Source organism: Argiope bruennichi, chromosome 5 (genome assembly GCF_947563725.1).
Source record: "Argiope bruennichi chromosome 5, qqArgBrue1.1, whole genome shotgun sequence".
Classification (NCBI taxonomy): Eukaryota; Metazoa; Arthropoda; class Arachnida; order Araneae; family Araneidae; genus Argiope; species Argiope bruennichi.
Genome location: NC_079155.1, coordinates 80,959,642 through 80,974,754, shown reverse-complemented (window position 1 = coordinate 80,974,754; position 15,113 = coordinate 80,959,642). Strand labels below are relative to the sequence as shown.

At 29.1% G+C, this 15,113-nt stretch overlaps 1 protein-coding gene across 1 annotated transcript in view; it reads left to right on the top strand.

Moving 5' to 3' along the window:
* Positions 1–352: 352 nt before the first annotated feature.
* The window catches only part of LOC129969058 (USP6 N-terminal-like protein), a 56,438-nt gene continuing 41,677 nt past the window's right edge, over positions 353–15,113 (top strand). The window contains exon 1 of the mRNA XM_056083466.1: positions 353–901. The gene's annotated coding sequence lies outside the window, so the exon portion shown is untranslated. The remainder of the gene's footprint in view (positions 902–15,113) is intronic.

The window sequence follows — 15,113 nt, the reverse complement described above, 5'->3', positions numbered from 1 at the left end:
ACTACAATGTCTATACTTTAAGAAATACCCAACATAGTAAAAAAAAAAAAAAAAAAAAAAAAAAGTCTTTAAAATACATATTAGAATAAGGATAATAAAAAAAAAGCAATAATTGTTGCAAAGAGACCTAGTTTAATTTTTGAACAATTCTTTTATACAAGTTCAAAAAACATATTAAACTAGTACATCCGAAGACTTTTGATTTCTTTGATTTTTTCTACTTTTGTTTCGCTTCAGTTATATATCCGCGGAAAAAATCCCGGGGAAGAGGATTTAGCAGAGCGCCATCTATCAAGGAAACATCGAACTAGCAAAAAATTGGAGCTGATCCCACCGCTGCGCTGCGAGCACATTATAATGAAGTTGTGTCAGTGAGCGGTGAAGGAGCGTCGGAAAACCGAATTACATTTCGCTGCATTTAATACCATAGCTTTTAATCGAGATTTATTTTTTTCCACGGTCATTTCGTAACTGTTGGTGTCGTCGTGTTTAACTGCAATCATAACAATCTGACGTAAATCACGTGACCAGGGAGGCGTTTCTAAATATGTAAACTTGAAACTGTTTTTATCTTGTCGTCTGCCCTGGTGTGCTTATCGGCAAATGAAGTTTGTTGGAAGTTACAAAATCGCAGTAAATTTTGAAATTTTCAACTAATTTGTTCCTGACGAAATCTGTATTAATTATTTTGTGCTTGGAAGAATTTATTTTAAACGTCGAATTTTGGAAATTGTTATTAATTTGTTCTGTCAGATGTGCTAATTCTGTGGTTTTCATGGATTTTTCAAATTTCTCATAAATTTTTTTAAAAATTTTTGCATTATTCGAACATTTACTTTGATATCGAGCGAGTAATGTGCAATACGAAGTGGATCCATTTGATTTTGGAGTTTTAATCCAGGTAATATTTTCATATGTCATCTTTTTTATTTCTATAAATTTATTTTTAATGCAAATTTGAATTGTGCTTTCAGTTTCATTTCTTTAAATACTATTCATTTTCAATTCTATAAATCTTCTCATATGCTAATAAGATTAAATGTATTTTTTTAATTTTGAAACTGTTATTTTTACAGAGCAGTTGTGCACAACTTTTTAATGTTTAGAACTCGTGTATTTCTTATTCCATTTCAAAATGTTATTTATCATATATTTGTTGTTAAAGAATTTTTGTAATCGAATGCTTATTCGAGTTTGATATTTTATTTGCTAATAGAATTTTAGTATTAATTAACAAAATCAAACTTGTATAGATAGAAAGTTTGGAGTATACTTGTAAATATACTTATAAAAAAGCTTTCTATGAAAATTGCCTGTCTTGTATTATAAATATATAAAAATAATAAATAGATAAATATAATAAAATTTTTTACTAAGATGCTTAAATTCAGTTGTATAATTGTACCTTGAAATTATGGGAAGCAAATGTAGCTGAAGATTTCTCCAAGTTAAACTTATCTGCCTTTTGAAATTACTACAGAAATATGCTTGTTTACATAAATTTTAAACTAATTTAATTAAAAATCATTGTTTACATTTCATAGTTCTACAAAGTTTTTTTTTTTATATATAGAAATTAAATGTAAAAGTGCTTATTCTTTTGAGAGATTGTTTCAATCTACTATTTTCAAACATCATGAAAGATTTGTGTGATTCTTTAAATTATTACAAATTATAAGTAACAGTGCTTTAACAAAATAGAGTAATATAGATAAGGATAATTTTGCTTTAAATGTTAGATTATCAGTTATTTATACACTTTTCAATACTGGTTCCTGGAAATGTTTCAAGGTTTAGATAAAAACAAGGAATTTCTATCATTAGTATTTAATTTCTTAGTATTTCAGGTGGTTTGATAAATATATTGCAAGTCATTGATAATGAAATATACAAAATCTTAAGTAATTAGATAATATTACTATACCTGAAATTTCTAATAACAATATAATGATATGAGAAATAATTGAGTTGAGTCAGTATTCGACTATTATAATCTCGAAATTGTTTTATAATTATGAAATATATGATATTAAATTTAGTTCAAAATTTTTATTATTGCATAAAAGATCTGATTTCCCTTTTTTTTTAAAAAAAAGTATAATTTGTAGAGATTTTTTCCCTTTATAAATTTTAAAAGATATATTTTATATCAATCCAAATTTTATTTAACGGCTAACGTGTACCTACATGGAATTAAATTTTGATACTTAAAAGGAAGCCTTTCTTTAATATTCATTCATCGCATGATTTTTCCTACCTGAAGTTTTCTATAAGTTTTATTAAAAAAAAAGAAAAAAAAAATCTTGTAAAACTTCTGTTTAATTTTTTTATAAGATTAAAAAAAATGGAAAATCATCTTGTTTGAATTATTTTACCTAATGTATAATATATACAAAGCTATTTTGCATTCAGAAATTTACAATTTCTATTTTATGTAAAGAATATTTCTAACTCTATATATATAAATTGCATTGAATGCTTCTTTGAATCCAATAAATGACGTACATAATTCTGAAAGCTAATTTCCAATCAAATAATAAATTTCTGATTCAAATCCATATTAATCTTACTGCTTGATAATATTTCTACTTTTATTTATACTCTTGATTACAAAGTTTAATATCCAGTTGCTATTAAGTAGTTTTGAAAGTGTTTTCTCAAAATTTAAAGAAAATCTTAATTTTCTTTAATTAAAGTTTTATCTTTTTTAATATGATAATATGTAATGTTTTTTTATGCACTTTTATATGCACTCTTTTCTATAGAAATAAACGCCTTGTTTTTGAGACCCACTTTTGTCAAATTATTGGTGAAAGTTATGTTGTAATATGAATTATGAAATCTTAATAAAATCTCATTATCTTGACTTTTATATTTTATCAATTTTAGAATGTGTATGCATTTTAATTTTTTCCTTCATAAATTGTTAGTTTTATTTAGTTATATCTTAAAAAACTGCCACACAACTTTGTTTATTTCTTGCTTAATTTGTAAAACATATGAAATCATACATCATTAAGATAGTATTAAAATCCAAAATGATTTTCATTTATTATTTTTACAGATAAATTGTTTTTGTAAGTTTTTTTCTGCTGTAATACATAATCTTCATGTACTTTTTTCTGGTGTAATAGGTAAAACTCTTGAAGTGAAAAATACGGATAATTTAAAGTAACTATTTTACTTCAAGCCACTGAAACTGATCGAGAAAATCTAAAAAAATTCAAGTTAAACTAAGAAACTGAAAGGAAAAATTCAATTGTCATAAACTGTTAATATTAATATACTTTTAATAATAATAAAATGGTAGTGTAATTTTTTTTCTATTTCTGTTAATTTTCATTATTTTATGTCCTTCAATATTCCATAGCTTGATTTCATTTTATTTCAAGGTATATTATATAAAGAATAATGAAACTGTGTCTGAACTTAAATAAATTTGCCTTCAACTGACTGAAAAAATTTACGAATCTTTATTTTTTTTTAATGTAACTGATGACATTGATACACTTTATTAACTTTTTGCAATAAGGATGAAGATTATAATTTTGCTCTATTTTTTTTTTTTTTTTAATCTATGTATAGAGACTAATCTCCAATTTTTTCCTACATTGAATCAAAGAATATTTCCATTTTTAAATAAAATTTGTTTTATGAGCATTTAAAAAAAAAACTTTTAGCTCATAAAACAATATTCATTTTCTCAGTTTTTTGGTACTTGGTTATATATTGTAGAGAAGAAATTCTGCTACAATTCATTTATTCAAGCTATTAAATATTTTTGTAATTTGAGATAAACTCTGTTCTGGGAAATTTCATACTACAAATGTAATTTTTTTTAGGGAAAAGCTGAGGAGATATTGTTTCTATCTAGGATATAAAAATTCGAACTATCTCTTTATAAATCTACTTTCATTATCAACTTGTTTTTGTTCTTGATAAAATGATTTTAAAAGTGTCACGTTCCAAACTGCGGCATCTTTATCTGAAAAGAATACTGCAAAATATCTCTTACCAGGGATGAGATAAAGACTTCTCGTATTCCAATTCGTATCCGTATCTTGTTTACATATCAAGATATATCCAAGTCCGTTGTAAAACTCGTCATAAAAGATGACATTCTTAGGTTATCACAAAGACACTGTTTACTAGTTACTCTGCATTGCCTCCTAAACAAGAAACATTTATTTGAATCTGAACATTTTGACAACGACTGTCGCTTGCTGAAAGTTCTTGGCCTTGCCAAGAGAATTAAAACGAAACGCTTGATGGATTGTGAAAACGATTTATTTTGTACATGTCGAAATTTTTTAACTTTTCATGGTTTTTTAGAACATAATAGATAAATTAATCCGATAGTTAAACATTTCTTAGAATAGATTATGTTACATATTTTTTAATCTATTCAGTTGATAAAAATGTTCGGTACTGTGGACATATTTATCCCAATTTGTTGTCATTGTTTAGTGTATTAGGAGGCGGAATCTTTAGAGAAATTTCCTATTTTATTGTTGTAATATAGTGGAGCATTACTAATTTAAAGTTGACGGAACTATAATAAAAAATTTAGTAAGGAAAATTAATTATATCAATATTATTTTTTCTAGATTGCGGTAAATATTAAATTTTGTAATTTAACAGTTTTGCATAGTAAATAACACATTAAACAGGAACCAGGTTTGCTTTAATAAAAATATTATATAACAGCTATATCCTCAAATAAATTAAGAAGCTAAAAAAAATTATTCATATTCGTTTGCTGAAGCCATAGTATAGATATCTTTCTCTAAAGAGAATATTTCTGAAATAAGCTAGTTTTTCAAGATTTTTAATTTCGATTTCGATTGAACCATAAATAAATTCGAATTGCAAAATTTACACATTATGGTAATAAGCTATAAAGACCAGAGAAAAAAAAATCGACTTAAAAACCTTCAAATTAGCCAAAATCAACTGTAGAAACGCGGAAGATGATTCCTTCTTTTTTTTCTTCTCAAATTGTTGGAACCCAACTTTAATCTTGTTATCTTAGCATTCATTATAAATGCTTTTTTCGAATGGCAGTTGGAGTTGTGCCCAAACTTCATTTTGTTTTATTTCGTGTTTTTCTTTCCTATTTCTCTTAAATGATTTGGATTTCCTCGTTTTGAAATGAGGGGGAAAAAATTAATAAAAATTTATCTCAATTTAGATGCGAGATTGTAGTATAAGCAGGAACAGAAACTTGCTTTCTGAATATAAAATGTCACTACAAAAGCTTTTTGTACAGTTTGATTCAAATTCAGGTTTTTTAATTCCTTTTTCTGAAGCCCGAAGCGCCTTTACATAAATGAATGTTAGTAAAACTCTAAAATATTAGAAGGTCTTTTCAATAAAAATAAATCTTCAAAAATTAAATAAAGTATATTTTAAATTTTTTTTATTAAAAACGAAAGAAATTTTTCTGCTTCTTATATAACTTCTAGCATTGGTTGATACCGTCTTATATCGACAGTCTACTAATATATAAATACAAATCCATAATTCAAAAAAAATAATAATACACTATGTTTGTAAATAACCAGAAATGTAAATTGTAAATAAAATTATTTGGAAAAAAAATATTATAAATTGTCTTTTGTACCATACTCATAATTTAAATTATATATGACAATTATTACTATTTCTTGTTGACTATGCATTTCTATACTTTTTCGGAATTTTCCCATCAATAGTGCATAATTCATTTATATTGCATGAAGACGAAAGAAGAGCATTAGTTTTAAACTAGTTGTATCTTTTTTTTTTTTCAAAAAAATGTATTGTAAATTTCTTAATTTTATCATTTTAACCGTGGTTCCACAATATAAAGCCTGGTGGACACTTCGAAATGGCTTAGCATAATGATAAAATTGATTTATATTATTTCCATAATTATTTTTATAGAATGTTTTTTTTTTCTTTCTGATTAATTTAAACCCTTTTTAAAGACTTTTTCTCTTCATTTATTGCGTAAGTGATGAGAATAAATTCTGAATTCTTTTTCTTTTTTTTTTCCTAGAAATTATTTTGAACTTAATGGTCGATACACGATTTTCAGATAACTCCAAAAACTAAGAATTATTTAAACTAATTTTCAGAATGTGAGGAGTCTTAATAGGCAGAATTATTAATACTTAATGGGAGAATTTGAAGGCGGAAAGAAAAGTATTTTGAAAAGTTTAGTTTTCTTTAATAGAAAATACAAATATTTTCTGTAGACAAAAATTTTTTCCTCATACATGATTTCTTTGTCTGAATGAACTAGAGAACCCTTTAACCTAATTTTCAGCTTGAATTACAATCGTTGAAAGTGTAAGTAAACCTTACATTTTAAATTTCATGACCCTTTTTTAATAATAGTCTCTTATTCTAAGATTAAAATAGCAATATGTTAACATATATGCGCATTAAATTTCACTCTTATGATGAGTAAACAATCAAAAAAAAAAAAAAAATAGTTGCTAAAAACAGAAAGTGGTAAACCACCACATTCCATATGCATAAGCGGTGCGTGGATTACTACTTGCGGTTCATACGCCGAGGCGCCAATGATTAAACAAAACTAAATCGAGATTAACGTGAGTCACGAAAAGATATCGAATGTCACAACGGATAAATTTGCAATGGCATCAGTAATTTTTTTATTTAGTGGCCGTTTCATACTTCTTTTTTTTCAATGTAAACCTGAAAACGAAAATGAGACGCCAACACTCACTTCATAATTTAAATTATTATTAGAAAAGGAAAGAGGTATGTGTTATCTCATTTTATGTATATTGGATAATTAAATCTACATCTGATCTGATTATTATCATGATGATGAACTTACTTGTGGCAGAAAGATAATTTTATTCAATTTAAAAGCAATGTTTAATTAATTAACGTTTATAACGTGATTTGTTTTGATCATCCAAAACCAGTTTCCCGAAAAATCAAGATTGGAAAAAAAGTGTTGAGTTATACGAAATATCTTGAAATCTCAGTGAAGAAAGTTGATTTATATTTATACAATTTTGAAAAGTGTGAGAAAAAATATTTCTCTTAACACCTACTAATTGTCAATTTAAATTCTCCTTGGCTAATTTGTGTGTAAAGATTGATTTTGTTTTTATACAAAATGTGATCTCTGAATATTGATATTTTTGGCAAACGTTGCTGATTACTTTGTCTCCATCCATTTGTTAAATGCATGTGAATATAGGAAAAGACTAATATCAAACTTTTAGAGATAATTTGACAGTAATCTCTTTACTCTGAGAAATATTAATACCATTTAGGATTTGCATCATATAGTTTTCTATTGTTTGAGTGCTTCGAAAATTAGTAATATTGTAAATAGATGGAAAGTCAGACCATTATTTTAATATACATAAATTTCTTTGGTATGAAATTGAAATGATTCTTTTATAAGAATTTTGCAATATTTGAAGTGTTTCACTATAATCGGCAAAGTTGATTCGTCAGATAATTTTAGTTCTCTTTATTTTAAAATAATCTATAGGATTTCTGTAGTTCGCTCAAAATATAATGAAAATAGAATTCAAAAATATAATTCAAAACATATACATATTATTAAAAAATATTCAAAATCAGAGCGGCAGTTTACATTCCCTGCCTGTGCTAACATTTGCATTTCAAATCTCCTCATTCTGTTTTAGTAAAGTGCCATAAAGTGTTTTAGTAAAGTGACAATTTGCTGTGTATTTATTTTTTCTATTTAAATACAACGGAAGTATTTAGATTTTCTATTAAAGTGACCAAATGTCCTTATTAGGCATGATAGCCTAAAATTTCAACTTTTTATTCGGAATTTGAATTAAATTTCCTGAGCTGTCCCGTTACTTATCAGTAAATTTATATTGAAGGTTATTATAAGATTCACTTTTTTAAAGTCACTTGATGAATGATTTAATTTGAAATTCTTATCCATTAAATATAGTATCCCTAATTGTACTAAACAATCTAGTCGTATTAGAAACAAAAGGAGTAAGTTTTAGCATAATGCGTTATTTATTCTTCTGTATTTCTGCCTATTCTTTATTTCTAAAAAAAAAAAAAAAAAAAAAAAGCCTTACATTATTTTTTCCGACTGCACTGTTCTTTTATTTTCGGCATCGGCTCTGAAAATAACCTATCATTTGAAATCTGCTCAATTCCAAATTTGTATATCACTCAGTTGCATCAGTAAAAATTCCTTTCCGCGTAAACAAGTTTCACTACACATTTAACCTAGGTCAGCAAATTGTTGCTTTCAAACAGGATCCACAGAAAATGTTGATTCAAGCAAAATTTTAACGATTTTAAAACATGTGGCTTGGGAATGGGAAACTGGATATTCAAGCATATTACATTCAAAATCATGATCATCCAAGTCTTGGAAAGTCAAATATTTAACATCGTGATCGGTTTTCCATATCATGTGAAGCATTTTACGTCAGCAATTTCTTTTTCTTTCAGTGCTCTCGGTAAAGATAATCGAACATTGCCAGATATTCCTGAGCACACCCTGTAAAATAAATTTTTGCAGGTACTCCAATCAGAGTAATAAAATGAAATATCTCTCGCGTAACAAGACTTAAAAATTCAGAGGTATTTTACGGTTATTGACTTTTAAGAACTCAACCCATATTTAAGAACAGTATTCTTGCGCCATTAATAGAGGAAGAAGACCGTGTTTGTTGTGTCTCTTCGAACTGGCGCAGGCTACTTTGCTGTTCTTATTTCCTGTCATAAAACTCGACTGCAAGCAAAACTAAAAGTGATTTCGTTTCGCTGTCAAGCTGAAGTCGTGCGTCAGATTTGCTCGTTTCAGCGGAAAAGACCTTCAAGACCGGAAGGCTGCGGTTCAGGAATTTTTTAAGATTAACGGGTTTTGGAGGAATATCCACGTTCAAGGCCTGTTCGAAAGCAAACATTTTTCGCATTCCTGACTTGTTATCCACACACCTGTGGAATATTTTAGTTATGTAGGCAATTGCTGTCGTTTATTCCACGCACTTTTGTTGCTTCTTTATTTGCAGATTTGCTGAATAATTCAGTCGGATGGTCAAATTGAGTGTCATAAAGGCTGACAGTCTTTCTGGTTTTAAATATATTTATTTGTTATGTACACCAACATAACAAATGTAAAGGTTAATTAGTTGTTGCGAATTTAGTTAGGACAATGGAATCTGGTCTGTAATCTTATTTTTGCATCATCAGTACGTGATTTATGTATAATTAACACAGACTATAGCTGCGCCCGCATACTCGGCGCCCCCCCCCCAAAAAAAAATATCCGATAGGGCAAGTATCGTATGTACTAAATAATCTACTTAAGTAAATTTATGACGGACCCGATGTCTTATAACATTTAGTCTCTAATTTTAAATCCAGGGTCGCACACGCCATTTCTTTGTTAGAATCAGAAATATTTTCAATAACGGTTAATCATTTTTTCCGCATTTATATACTCGCCTTATATGTAAATTCTGAACTATGGATTTCCTCTCTTTCCCTCGACAGTATCGGTGATGTTTTTTAAAAATAATAATTTAAGTTTAGTTTTTAGACCCTGGCATTTTAAATTTAAATGTGAACTAAATGCTCTAAGCATTGTATGCCCTCAAAATGAAGTTGTTAGGAAATTCAAAAATTGTTTTCGCTACTCGAACTTTTTACATGTTCTTGCGAATAACTTCGAGACGTACCGGGTACTTTCCAGGTTTTACCACATTATATAACGCATTGATCTTTTGGCAATTAAACACAAAAGATAGTATTTGAATTATTTTTTTCTTACTTATTTCCTTTTATTGCTTCTAATCTTTAAACGTTGCTCTTAAAATAAAGCTAAGCTCTTTTCATTTTTGAAACTCGTAAGTTGAGTTAGGATAATTTGAACGAGATAAAACAATCTGTGTACTGTTATCTTTAAAACTTGTTAACTCATTATTTACCATTACTTATAATCCTCTGACTATGCCTCAAAATAAAAAATTAAAAAAAAAAACTGCTTTCCTATCCCCCGAACTGGGTTGTTGATGTAAAGTCCTTTCAATGAAAGCATAGGGACCAACGAGAATAGAATGTGTTTAGCTTCCTTTCATTTTAAGACAACACATGTATATGTGGGAAAATAGGCTCAGTCCAGCACTACATAACAGAATGTGCCGGACTCAAATTTGAAAACTCATAATAGGTAGTACTTTTAACACAATATTGCAATACGCTGGAAACTTAAAAATATTAAAAGAAATGTTGGAAAAGATTTCTAGCCTTTTACCAATAGTTTGAAGATTCTTTGAACTTTTGTTGGCCGGTGTTTTCTTATGCAAAAATTTGGATAATTAATGAGCATAACAGCCAGTCACAACAAGCCCTGTTTTTATACAGCTTAGTTCTGTGGTAACGGGTAAATAATTGTAATTAAAAAAAAGCGTCCTTTTATTACTTAAAAGAACCTTCAGTGAAATATTTTTATTTTTTTAATGATATCTTGAATTCTCTTTTTGAAATAAAATAACGAAATATTGAACTTGCTATAGGTTTCAAAATGTATGGTTGTTTTAAGATTGACCCACAGTTTTGGCATGATGACTTTAACATATTCATAAAATATCATAAGCTTAAAAAATCTTAAGAATACAATTGCGACTTTTCCTAAAAGTTTTTCTTAATTTTCTCTTTCCGAGGACCTTTGATTGCACATTAAAAAATGACTCCAATTTAGTTTTCTCAGAAGTCATCTTTCTCTGATGAAATATTTTCTTAACAGCGGGGTTACAAGTCGTGCACGGCTGCCTCTCCCAGCAAGTCAAATCCAGTTGCAGCCTTGTGGGGTTGAACAATCATTTGGGGAATTAATCGAGAACATTTATCTGAAGTCACTCACTTTAGGAAAAGAAATGTCCTGCCTCTTTATAGTAATTTTGCTTCCTGTGTCTGAATGTAGTACTAATCTATATATCTTTTTTTCTTTTGTAACTCAAAAGTAATGTGCTATAAGAGTAGATTGAGTGCGCAGTTCCATGTTGATAAGTTGATAGATGGACATTTCTTTGACTACTGGAGTTTTGTGCTGCGTCAGATCCTTTCTGGTTGATTTATTGGAAATAAGATAAAGTGTCTCTACATTCTCAAGACAGCTGGTTGGAGCTGGAAAATGCTTTTTTCAGTCGAATCGGCAAAGTAGAATGAAATGCAAATGTAGTTGGCCTCTTTTCTGCTTTGGCTATATACTTAATTATCTGAACTTCTTTATTTGTTATTTAACTGTCGAATGTACTTTTTATATATGTAGGATGCGTCCAGATAGTTACAACACATCCCACTCTTAAATTCAGTTTAAATTTAAATCATGCAGGTGTCTTGGAGTTTCAAGTAACTAAGAGACTTTATACTAAAGCAATATTGTTAATCATACAAAAAAGAGCAAATTTATAGAAGGGAGATATGTTCAAATATAATTTTTAAAGAGGTTAAAGCAATCCTTTCGTGATATGCACACTATAAAATATTGTTACGAAATTTCTGGGGTTCGTTTGGATAGTGGGGGTTATATGGTGTGAAGAACGCTCAATCAGCAAGCGGCAGTAGAAAATAAAACAACGACGTTTATTTACACGAAGACACACAGGACAGCACAAAGACAACTATATACAGAACAGAAGACGATTATCTTCAGCCGAGACGTGCAGCATACAGCACAGTATACACAGCAGCTCTACTCCGTCGCTGCTCCGCTAGTCCCTGCAAGACGAGTTCTTCACCGTCGCTTCCGACTACTCTTCGACTCCACTGGTCCACGAATACTCAATTCACCACTAGTCCACGACTCAATTCACCGTCTGGTTCACGACTCAACCCCGGTAGCTACAGGCTGCTCCTTTTATAGGTCTCAGGAGGCGGGGCTAGAAGCCTCTCAACCAATCAGGAACGTTCGAGGCGTATCTCCGTTCCTACTGGACGGATCGGGAAAATTCTCGATGTTTCGGGTATAATCTATTTTGGCGCCAAAGTCGCCAAGTTTGTCGCCAAGCTCTGAGACCTCCTATGGAACCAACTATGTTGGGAAGCAGCATTACAGATTCGTAACAATATCATCCTCACAAAAACAAAATGTTAGTATATAATACAAATACTATTGTTGTGGCTAATCCTCATCAATAACGGGCGTTTGCATCCATAATAAGGTTAGTATGAAGTGTGTAGCGTTCAGCATGCATTAACCGTTTTATAATGATTTGCGTGCAAGTATAGGGAAAATGACTGAGATGGAACTTCTGGTGACACATGACTTCTTGGTTGCGCCACACAAATTCCCACTGAAGTAAAACTTTACTTATATATGTATAATATCCAATTTATTAGCGTTTTAACTTTCTCATATACGTAGTACAGAGAAAGTGCAGTAATCGTCAAAAATTTCGAGCTCGAGATTTTGACGAATCTCCACGTTTTAGACCTTGTGTTCGAAAAACAAATCTTAGGAAAATGTGCATTTGTCTGCGACAAAGATAACTCAAAAATATTTTAAACTAAATGATTGAAATTTGGTAGCGGAGACTTATATCATATTTGCAGTTTTCTGTCACATTTTGTGTAAAATCTGTTCGGAGGAAATTCGTCTGTCCGGCTATTCGAATATAAGGTAACACGATAATTACAAAACGAAGAAAGCTAGGTGGATAAAATTTGGTACAGATTTAACGTTTATAGTGTAGACTCCTGTCAAATTTTGATCCAAATCCAATTACCGGTTGACTGTCTGTCGGTCTGTACTTTCAGAAAAATGTTAACGCGTTAATTCAAAAACGCAATGATTTAAATATATCAAACTTAGTATGTGATTTTCTTACTACAAGGCAGTTTTGTGTTAAATATTTGCTTCAATCAGCTGAGAAAAACGTGTCTAAAACACAAATTCTATTTTTGGATATTATTAACTGCATGCCCGGAATTAATCGCCAAATGATTCGCCAAGAACGACATGATAGATTCAGTAAAAAAGTTGAATTCAGTCCAAAAGTTAATATTTCATAACTATTGTACGCCAATGCCATGCAAGATGTTGTCTGACACAAATTTATTAGAGAATATACGAGAAAGTTTTGGTGAGACTACTTTCGCTGGTTAAGTTTAATTACCTATCTGACCATTTAAATTCAAATCTCCAAAAGAACACTTAACTTTTGAGTTGCTCAGGCTTCCCACGCCTCTCGTGATTCAATAGCTGTTACTTTAACTGCTGTGCAAACAACTATTCAGTACCATTTTTAAAGGATTTTTCTCTACTGAATTGTTAAAAGGTTGCTAAATTCTTCTTTCGCCCTCTTTTTGCTTTCTTTTTAAGTGCATTAAATCTGTGCTCTCTTAATGTACAATATTTTAACAACGCATCAGAATAACGAACGTAAAATGTCATCTAATTATATAGTAGTTAAAATAAAGCAATTATAATGCAAGCCTACTAGAAAGCCTTTAACTTTTCCAAGTAACGCTCTATAATTATTCATTAAAAGAGAGCTTTAACTTTGCTTTTATTTTTAATATTATTCCGTTCAAAGAATTCCTAAGCAAATTCATTCTGATGCCTTATTTTTAATGAATTCTGAGGTATCTTGCTTGATCCAGAATGTAATTAGACTGTTATTACTGAAATAATAACAAATATTTTATTATTAATTAAATATAAAATTTTAAGCATTCCAATATTTAATCAGTTTATTTTTAATAGAAATTTCATGAAACTGTTTCATTAATATTAGTAAGTCAACATTGTACATCCATCAAAATATAAATTAAAAAAAAAATGTAATCATTCACTGTATTTTTACAGTGACTTAAGTTTTACGTTGATTTTTTTTTCTTTCTTTTAATTACTTGAATTATTTTTCTCTTTCTCAAATATTCATTAAATAATGAAACTCATCTTCAAAGTTTTCTAAGCCTCACAACACTCATTTCCTGTAATGATTCAATGTTTAACTGAAATAGATTCTCTAAATTCTTCTCATTTTTATCATACTTGTACTCGACTAATTGTTTGTAACTGTGTGTACCCTTTTGTCTGGCTTTTTGATTTTATCTTGTCGATCCTTTCTCGTGATTGCAACGTGATTGTCTCATTTAATTGAAACCGCCGCTTGCGGCTGGTTTAGTTAATTGAGGAAATTTTATTTGTGCGCAAATGAATTTGAACTATACGAATATTACTTGTAATTAAGTCTTGAGTGTCATTGGAATGAAGGTGCGACATTATTTAAGACTGTTTTTTATTTATTTATTTTTATTCTCTCAGATATTTAGCTTCCGAACCTTTTGTATTGTTCTAATAAAATTAACCGTATTTCGTATTAACAGGTCGGTAAACGAATACTTTCATCAAAGTTGTGTTAAGGAAAGCCTAATCAATTTTTTTCACATATTTTGAAAGAAATTTTTGCTGATTTCTATGATAGACGATATTATTTAACTCTAGATTTATGGAATTTGCCTATTTCACAAGTTCCTTAAACCTTGTATTAAATATATCATGAAAAAATATTTTATTAGAAATTTATATTATGCATATACTGAAACGTGCATTATCTGAATTTGTTTTTTCATGGTCCTTAGATTGTGAATATCTGCATGTTACTATACCTGGATATTTTTCAAATTGTCCGGTTCATTATAATCGCAGGTTTTGTTCCCCTTTTTCTAAAAAAGCATCGTAATACTATTATAAACATTTAGAGCTATAACTGAGATAAATATGACAATTTAGAGTTCTTACTAGTGGCATAACAATGCATAATCTGTAAACTATGTAAGCACATATCTATATTCATCTACAAGTTGTGTTAATTTGTGCACACGATTTTCACAAATTATTTCTGTAAATGCGATATATTCCCGAAATCAATTATTTGTTCATTTATTACGCCCCACGTAATTTGTAATATTATTACTGATACGAACGTATGTGCAAAAGTAATTAATAAATATTGTTTAATAATAGTTTCATGCTAAAAATAAGATTAAATTTATTTACCAAAAACCTCAATATGCATCATCTGTCAAAGTGACGTATTTCTGTAAATGCAGGTACAAAATTAAAATCCGTAAAT